Source organism: Simochromis diagramma, unplaced genomic scaffold, assembly GCF_900408965.1.
Source record: "Simochromis diagramma unplaced genomic scaffold, fSimDia1.1 OVJJ01000747.1, whole genome shotgun sequence".
Classification (NCBI taxonomy): Eukaryota; Metazoa; Chordata; class Actinopteri; order Cichliformes; family Cichlidae; genus Simochromis; species Simochromis diagramma.
Genome location: NW_024386897.1, coordinates 424,547 through 434,126, shown reverse-complemented (window position 1 = coordinate 434,126; position 9,580 = coordinate 424,547). Strand labels below are relative to the sequence as shown.

The 9,580-nt window shown below is 41.0% G+C and overlaps 2 long non-coding RNA genes across 2 annotated transcripts; one reads left to right on the top strand and one right to left on the bottom strand.

Annotated features, from left to right (window-relative positions):
* Positions 1 to 260: 260 nt before the first annotated feature.
* Positions 261 to 1,917, bottom strand: LOC120735086. Its single transcript, XR_005696173.1, has 2 exons — positions 1,332 to 1,917; positions 261 to 1,038 (listed from the first exon to the last, which is right to left on the bottom strand). It is a non-coding gene; the product is annotated as an uncharacterized LOC120735086 (long non-coding RNA).
* A 4,537-nt stretch (positions 1,918 to 6,454) lies between these two features.
* On the top strand, positions 6,455 to 9,580 carry LOC120735081. Its single transcript, XR_005696168.1, has 2 exons — positions 6,455 to 6,770; positions 7,472 to 9,580. It is a non-coding gene; the product is annotated as an uncharacterized LOC120735081 (long non-coding RNA).

The following is a 9,580-nucleotide window of genomic DNA, read 5'->3' as shown; positions in this document are numbered from 1 at the left end:
GAATGCAATGAGTGCTTCACTCATCAAGCACCTGGATAAGACTTAAAGGGCCCTCCATCCTTTATCTTCCATTTATCTGAATTCAGGCTGTGGTGGCAGGAGGCTCAGCAGGTATTCTGGATGTCCTTCCAGATGCTCAACACTGTCCCCCCAGGATTCTCCTCCCAGTTGAGCGATAAACCTTTAAGTAAGATAGCAACACAGATGCAGGTAGTAAGATGTGTTTTTTTTAAATGATTATTATTAATGGTACTTTGAACTTTTAAGCACAGCCGCTTCCATTTGATCAAATCTCACGTTATTCTTCCTCTGATGAGGTCAGAGGTCAGATGGAGCTCCTTTCTCTTCCATATTTTAATCTGTGCAGCATTTTATTTCAGGGCAACATTGAGGACAAAGTACTCTCCAAGTCCTGCTGTGTTTTTTAACGATGTGCTTTTGTTAGGCGGAAGCGCCCGAGCATGAGCTTTCATTACGAGTTGTTTGCTCTCAGTTTTTCTTCTTCAGCCATTGCAGTGAAGCTTTGCATGAGTTTGTATCGACTTGTTCTGCATTTTAAACCTTTAAGATGAAATCATTGTTGTATGATTCAGATGATTAAATCAACTGTTTGCTACTCGTCTCTGTTGTTTGGTTCCTTATTTTAATAACTGAACCAAAGTAATATATTTGTGATTTTCTTCACCTTTTTGTGTATTTCTGTATTAATGTGTAAATTAGATCCTAAAAGCTTTTAAAACAAAGTTTAACCTTTGTTAACTTGTCATTCCTAAGGGGAGTCAATCCCTGTAAACTCCAGTGTTAAGACTTTGCAGTCCAACTTCACAGCAGACATAAACATGTTTACAGCCCGATACATAAAACTGCTCCCCTCTCTCCACACTTGTGAACAAGAGGCCGAAATACTTACACTCCTACACTTGGGACAGTAACTTGTCCCTGACCCGAAGTGGGCTCTCTGCCATTTTCCATCTGAGGACCATGGCCTGACGGTGCTGATGGCCACGAACCACTGCAGTGTGAGCTGGAGGCCAGCACCTGAAGAAGCCATCAGAACAACATCATCTGTGAAAAGGAGGGGTGGAGCAGGGGTGTGGCATCATGTGCAGCTGATCCACACAGCTGTTCTACATCAGCTAATCATGCTTCTATATATTTTCCCACAATCACGTTTTACATGTAAAATGACAAAAGGTTAGGGTTCTATTGTATATGAGCAGGATGCCGGGTTACGAAGGGAGCTGGAGGACAGGACAGAACTGAAGGGTGCAGCTGGAAAGCTGCTAAGAAGAAACTGTTTAAAAATGAACTGTAGATAAACATTAATTTACCTTGTAACACTGTGTGCACCGGGTTATTTTTCATGAGTGATGCCAAAACCCAGTCATAGGATGACTGGCAAGAATGGTGGCAGAGCTAACCGCTGGATCAGGAGCAGGCGGTGGAGCACCACAGACAGCTCAACTGACTGCAGCACCAGGACCAGGCCAAACACCGGACAAAACCACTGGAGGTTCGGTGTCTCTTGCCAACACTGCTTCCCCTGGCCCCGGCAGTGACACTCCACCGGATGGACAAGGCATATGACCCCCAGCCTTCATGGAGGTCTTCCAAGCAACAGCAAAGGCGTACCAGTGGCCCGCACTGGAGTGGTCACTGCAGCTGCTGCATTTGCTGTCCAGAGAGTTGAAAGTGGCAGTGGTGACCCTTCCTGCAACAGCAAGGGCCAACTTTTCAGATGTCCTCCAGGTAATACTGGAACAACTGGGGCTTGAACCAGAGGACCACCACTGCCACTTCCGGAGAGATAGAACGGTGCCAAAGGAATGACCATTCATCTATGCCATGTCGCCAACAAGTAGTGGTTTTTGATACGGGCGGTTGCCCAGGCGGCATCGTGGTGGGAGAGAGGGGACACAGATCACGCAAGCAAAATTTTATCTTCCAAAGATGTGGATGTTGTAAACCGCAGTTTAACGCGTCGTTTGCGACGACAGCACTTATAGACTAGAAAAAACAAACCAACAAACACGAAAACACCAGACATTATGATACAGACTTATAATTTGCACCAATGGTTTTCCTCGGTGCGCCTGCTCGCTGCTGAAGTCAAAGTAAACTTTATTGTCATCTCCGCTACAGACAGTCCAGTATATAGAGAGACAAGAGGACGAGGCTCCAGTTACAGCAGTGCAAGTAAACAAACAATAAATATAAGAAGAGTAAGAAAATAAATATACACTTTAGGACTCGGGGTAAAGGGATCAATAACAATTTAAAAATATATATTTATTTGATGATTTAAAGCAGGGGCGATTCTAGGATCAGAGCTTTGTGGGTGCTGAGCACCCAGAGAGCTGCCCAGCCACCCAAGATACACTTTACTCGTCACAATGAGACTTCTTCCCTGTCTCTGTCGATCCCTGCATCCTCCCTGTCATCGTCTGTTGTCTTCGTCTCCTTTATCAGTCATCATAATTTTACCCTCTCTGTGCAAGTCTGCAAATTTCTTTATTAAATCATAAGATTCCTAAATTCATCAAATCTCTGTGCCTGGGTCCTCGTCACAAACCATGACATCACTGTTTTGTGCATTTTAACACAATTTAATCCGTGAAAGAAAAACAAAACACTTTTTTGAAAAGTCTGTAACAAAACCATCAAATCAGATAAAGGTTATTTTAATGCTGCAAAAGAAGAATGGATTGGAATAAAATAAATACATATCCTAACCTTAATTACTGGGAGAATAATGAATGATGCTCACAGTGAGTAAAAAGTAAACTGAGTGCATTTTTTGGACAGAGATTCACTTTTAATGTGTATAATGTATAATACAGACACATAAAAAACACTCCCGAAACAGAATAAATTATTACAAATAAATTATTACAAAATATTAATAAAAACTATAAAAATGGAGGACACTTTGCCTGTGGTAGAATGTATACCATGTATGAAAAAATCTTTACTGCAGATACTAATTTTGTGTTGTAAGATTTATGAGTTTCATGCTTTCATAGTGGTCCTTGGGAGAGCTTGACATTTTTATCAGGTGGTTCACACTGTACAAAGTGTGAGAAACACTGATAAGTGTCTGTGTGCTTTTGGAAAACATTTAAAGCTGCTGTACAGAATCTTTGAAACAAGCTTAAAAATTTTTAGAATATAAACAGAGCATCTGCTTCTCTTTGCAGCTCCTCACTCCACCAGGGCTGTTTGGCTCTGATAGTGTGCAAATGTGATGCACGTACTGCGGCAGTCATACAGACAACTGGACGGTCCAAAAGTTGGCCTACCTATTACTGGCTGAGGTTTTAGTAGAGTTGTGGCTGAACTACATTAAAATATATCATTGATTTTAATCTCCCCGATCAATGATAATGTTATGTTGGAATGTTGTTAAAGAGGGTCAAAATGTTTCAACCCTGTTTGTTTAGCAGATTCTGTACAGCAGCTTTAATATAGGGAGGACACAACTTCCAGACTGTGAGTAAAATCAGGTTTTTTCTCTTTGTCAGTTTAACAGTTTCTGCCTGTCACTGCTCCCTGTCTGTTTGCTTACCTGGTTCTTCCTGACCTTGTACTTTCTCCTCCCATTCCCCTCTTTCCTCTCTCCCTCTTTGGACTGACAATCATACACAAATAGATTCAATTAGATGAAAAATTACATTAATATGTAAAAAACAATACTATTAAGATCACTAATAAAAAGTCGTCTCTCAAAAGGCAAATAACCAAACCACACGAACATCTAATAAAAGATAAATATTGAAACACTGATCCAACATTATTCTTGATTGACGGATCATTTAATTTTACACTTTTACCTGAATGTGGCTCCTCTTTTTGAAAAAAAAAAAAAAATATATATAATAATCCTTATATCCATTATGAACCTGGCTGTCTCTCTGCACACACACACACACACACACACACACACACACACACACACACACACACACACACACACACACACACACACACAACAGGAGTTATAAGTTTAATGGGCATTCAGTCAGTTAGCTAGTTAGTATCCATTTCAAACAGGACAGTGGTAACAACAGCAGGCTGCGGAGAATTATAAGTTTTAGATTTTAAATAGGCTGTATACATTTCAATGTTAGCAACAGGACGGCCAAATGTGGCTGATTTTACTACAGGAGGACGGATTGTAGGGTAGCAAACATTGTCAGAAAAGCAGCTAATATGTCCTGTTTTAAGCCAGACACTTACACCTCCGCTCTGCTGCGTCTCAGCCACCATCGCTCTGGCAGCAGGAGCTGGAGCCACAGCAGGGGAGAGCCGAGCTGGAACAAACTATTTTGGGAGGAGGGGGTATCTATACTTTTGTTGTTAAAATGTTACATCTCAACCAAGTTCTGCATGCTTTTTATATTTTTAGTAGTGTGTCACACAAACAGCAAATATTGTCAAAAAAAAGTAAGAAAGTAAGAAACTTCAGCACCCCCAAAATGAATCAAAGCCCAAAAATGGGCTAAAATTGCCCCTGATTTAAAGTCTCACACACAACCCGTCAAAAGGGGAAGGAGGTTTCTCTGGTGAAATTCAGTATGGTTCTGATAACAGTTTTACGTTAATGTACAATTCTCAATATGTTTTATGTGTGTGTGTGTGTGTGTGGGGGGGGGGGGGCACCATAGGGAGTGTTCGCCCAGGGCGCCAAACAGGCTAGGACCGCCATTGTCGCCAGCCCTCAACACCCTCCCTCGGTCTGAAAGGGATTCCGTCCTCGGCCACCATCCAGCTGCCCTGGTGAGCCTACAGGAGGAACACATATCATATGTTTCGCAAATGTAAAGTGTCCAAAACTGTAAAACAAAAAACAAACACACGAAAAAACGTTTGAGCTGGCTGAAGGAGCGACAGATTGCCAAATTGCAAAACTCTTATCTGTGTCTCTATCAGGTAACGTTCATATGTTGATTCATGGTTGTCTTCAGTTTTTGATCTACTGCAGAATATCTTTAAGGTTATCTGCTATAAAAAAAAAACAAAACCAGGCCAGGAAAAGCTCCTTCATGTTTTTCTGTTTTATCCTCAGTTACTTTGACACAAAAGCATCTGCAGTGATGCTCACACCTCACAAGTGTCTGCTTAGTTTAGATAGATAGTTTACACTGAGTTTTTAATTGCAGAGAAACAGTCAAATAATTTGGAACGAAATATCTTTAATTTACAAGGTTTACAGGGTTCTTTTAACAGCCCATATCCAAAATTAATGATCATATTTATAATATTTCTGACTGAGTCAAAATTGAATTGAATCGAATCATGACCTTGTGAATCAGAATAGAATCAGTTGTAGAAATCAGTGACAATAACCAGCCCTGCTCACACACTTCTAGATCTGAAAGTCTACTTTTACTGTTTATGTAAAGAAAGACAAAGTCCTGCCTGCTGCTCTACACGCATAATAAAAGCACAGTAACGTTATTACTGACTCACACAGATTTCTGTAGTCAGAGAAGATTCATTCATGCACACGGACTAGCTGACCAACACCTGCCTTCCCTGACCGCTAGCTCGTTAGTTAACCAGCTAAAAACACAGTTAACTTAGCGAAACAGTGCGGAGGGGTTTCGGGTCCGTCTGTCGGTTATTTTCAGTTTATTGAATAACACCTCAGGCTGTCAGTGTGTAACAGTCTTGGAAAGGTTCATTATCACTAACAGGATACTGTTTTCTTCACGGCTGACTCAGCGGAGGAGGATTTAAAAACGTACTTACGATCGGTGAGAATTAGCCCATGAAAATCTGATAAATGTCACAGTTTTATAAAGAAAAAAAGCACATTTAGTGTTTTTTCCTGTAAATATATATGTTTAAATCAATTAAACATAAAAATCTAGCGCCGTGCCAGCTTCTGGCTTTGCTTGACAGTGTGTTAAACAAAGCGGATCACACGAACAAGCAGAAAACGAAGCCGATCGAGCCCCAAACCATCTGCAAACCTGTGCGGTTATTACAGTAAACACATAAACACAGCAGTCTTTCCTCTCTATGTCAAGAACAACAGAAGAGTCTAACGGCTGCAGCCATTTATTTCCTCTCCACACACGGCTCGTTCTCTGGACGTTGAGCACCGTGAAAACTATAAAATAAGAAAAAATTGATACCCGTACAGTCCTTTTGAACTATAACAAGGAGCAACAACAACAATGAGCCTAAGTTAATTCAGGTAAGTTAAAACAAGTAATTCTGAGACATACAGTCACCGATTAAATAAATACACAGTTCGGTTAAATAAAATATAACAACAGATCACCTCTCATCACATACCTCAGTCCGCTTGCCAAGGGTGCAAACTCCGGGTGCTGCAGCTGCTAGCTTGCATGACACACATGTCTAAGATGGACTTTGTTCAACTTATCCCTGCCGCACGACAGACTGCTCCACACACGTTACGGGGCATGCCTCTGAGCACATCTGTCCTTAGTGCGACTGCGCATACAGTTCCGACAACCCCCGCAGATGATTTATGGTACAGATCAGCGGTTCATTACAGTGTGGCTTTATAAACGGAGTCAACTCCAAAGCCCTATAATGAGTAACACGAATGTTAACAAGCTACACAGCACCGCAATGGAGGGGCTCATCACACTTTTGATGTGGCAGCTGTGGCGATGGCGGCGACAAGAGGAGCCGGATTAACGGGAATCATGGCGGAGAAGAACCAGGACCAGCAGACCATAAACCTAGAGACCAGCGACGGAGGGCAGCCCTCCGAAGCTCCCAACGAGCTCCAGGTCAGCGTCCCGGATGTTTTTTACTCTACAACGGACCGTTTATCATCCGGTTTGTTATGGTTTTAGTTCGGTTTCGGAAAAAGAAAATAAAGACGGTTGGGCTTTTGGCGCCTCTGAAAAACAAACTAATAAGAAGGGGCAACCCGTCCACGAGAGTACCCACGAGAGTACCCACGAGAGTACCGTGCTCCAGAAAGCTGTCGTCTGTCCTGCAGACAGCCGGGTTTGAGAGCTGCAGTCAGGCTTCTCTGAGGTTCAGGCTCATGTTAATAAACCATTGTTACTAACAGCCAGACACTGTAAACTTGTGAGTGTGTGCAGTGCTACAGTTTAAATAACCATCCAAACTACTGTTACCTGACGCTCACATATGGCCATGAGTATTATAGCTACATGTACACTTTGTGCTTCTGTTTGTTTCTATCGTCTTCGTTAATCTGACTGTTAAGGTGGATTTCTTCTGTTGTAGTACCTTAGTTTTCTGTGTTTTTAAATGCCGAAGTTTAATAATTCACAGAAAGAATTAAAGCCACACATTAATTATAACATGTTAATAACCAGAAAATATCTTTAGACACCACGTACACCAATAAAAACATGTTATTCCTGACTTTTACAGTACCATTAAAACAATAATAACCCACACATATATTATAATAGTTAGTATACAAAATGACTAAACTGTTCACCCTATCTGTAAGGGAGAGGCCAGCTAGCCTTCAAAGGATTTGCACCAGAGAGAAACTGTACAGCTGCGATGAATGCGGATCCACTATCTACTCAATCAGATAACCTGAAGAAACACATCAAAATTCATACTGGAGAGAATCTGTTCACATACAGAAAATATGGGAATGCTTTTACTCTTTCAGGCTCCTTGAGTCGCCATCAGCAAATCCATATGGAGGAAAGGTCTACCAGCTGTGACCAGTGCGGGTCTGTGTTTACTCAGTCAGGTAGCCTAAAGATACATATGTGTATTCACAGTGGAGAAGAACCATACAGCTCTAACCAATGTGGGAAACGTTTGACTGTGCCAAAAACCTTTAGAGTAGAAATGCAAATAAAGAGCTGACTGGAGAGAAACTCGACATGTGTCATGAATATAGAACTGCTTTGATGCTTTTATGTTCCCTTAGATGACCTCAGTCATCCTAGAAAACCTTTACTCAGAAAGGTACTCTGGTGTGCCACATGTTAGTTCAGGCTGGAAACAGACCACACTGGGGGAAAGAATGCAAAACGCTTTCAGGAAAAGGTTGAATTTAGTGCTCTGTGAAAACCTTCACGGCAGGGAATAAACTGACAGGTGGTGCTGCAGCTGACCGAGACACTGAAGTCCAGACTTTAGTGTAGACCTTTAGAGTTAAAAATGTATTGTGCAAGTAGTCTATACATGTTAGAAAGGCTGTTGGGAAGTAACCTTTGACATCTGTGGTATTGAAACTGAGCAGATGAAATCAATCAGACTTGTGGAGAAAATGTTTTGTTCTAAACCTCTGAGATGATATATTGAATTGACAGTTTTCTGTGACTCAGATGAACAGATCAGTTGTTTAACATTCAGTGCTTTTGTGTTTTTCAGAAGCAAAAAAAAGGTAAAATATTACAGCTATTAACTTGTTCCTTATGCTGTCTTGTTCACTTAAAAAGAAATGATTGAACTACTCCCCTCTGTCTGCAGGGAGCGAGCAGAGTTGTAAAACTACTGATGGTATATAGTGTACCATACCTTCATGAGTATTATTTAAACTGTACTGTACTGCAAAAATAGTGTGTTGTTGTAAAAACGATGCAAAAAATGCAGTTAACAATAGAAGAGATATCATAATAATTCTTAAAGAAAGTCAATGTGTCACTGAGTACAGTTTCCTTCACCATGAAAAGGCACTCAGGAACTGGTGCAAACTGAGAGGAAGAACTCTGGCATACACAAAGCCACAGCTAAATCAGAAGACAAGTTTCTAAAAGTCAACAACTTGTGTGATAGGCACAAGGCACAAGCGATGAACTGGTAAAGACGGGAAGAAGGTGTTATGAACTGATAAATCGAAATCTGAAATATTTTGTACATCACACAGTGGTTTTTCAATATGTGGCATCAAATGTCAGACATGTAGAACACGTGATGGGACTGTTGCTGAATTCAGGATCGGTGACTTATAGAGTGCGAGGCGCCCTGAACTAAAATGGCTACCACAGCATTCTGCAGTGTTGTGCAGGACCCACTGGTTTGTGTCTAGTTGGTCCTTCTACAGAAAGATAATGACCTAAAAGTTCAACCTATGATAGTTCTAATTTAGACAAAAAAGAAGAAGATGAGCTCAAAAACATGGAGGTACCATCATAGATTGGGCCCATCAAGTTGTTTTGGGATGAACTGGACAGAAGGTTAAAAAGCACCCAACAAGCGCTACCCATTTATGGAAACGTTTGCAGCAGAATTGGGAAGAAGCTTTTGAAGAACATCCCCAAAGTGGGATAAACGTTTCGTCACTTATCCAAATGACTTCTTCAGTCTCAGCTGTCTACAGGTTTGACCAATCTTATAAACAGTACATTTGCACAATGACTGAAGCTAGCTGAATGAACAATGAAATGTTTCTGCCACTGAAAATGCTTTTTCCAGATGAAGAAATCAACCTTTTGGGATTTACCTACCCAGATGACTGACCATGCATCAAGACCTTTCAAAGAATATTTTGTTTCCACTGTAGAAAGAATAACACTAGTGTGTTCAGCTGTCATAGGTGTCAAATAGGTTACTATTTTGATTTAAAAGTCTAGAATAAATTTTGATTACAAATGGA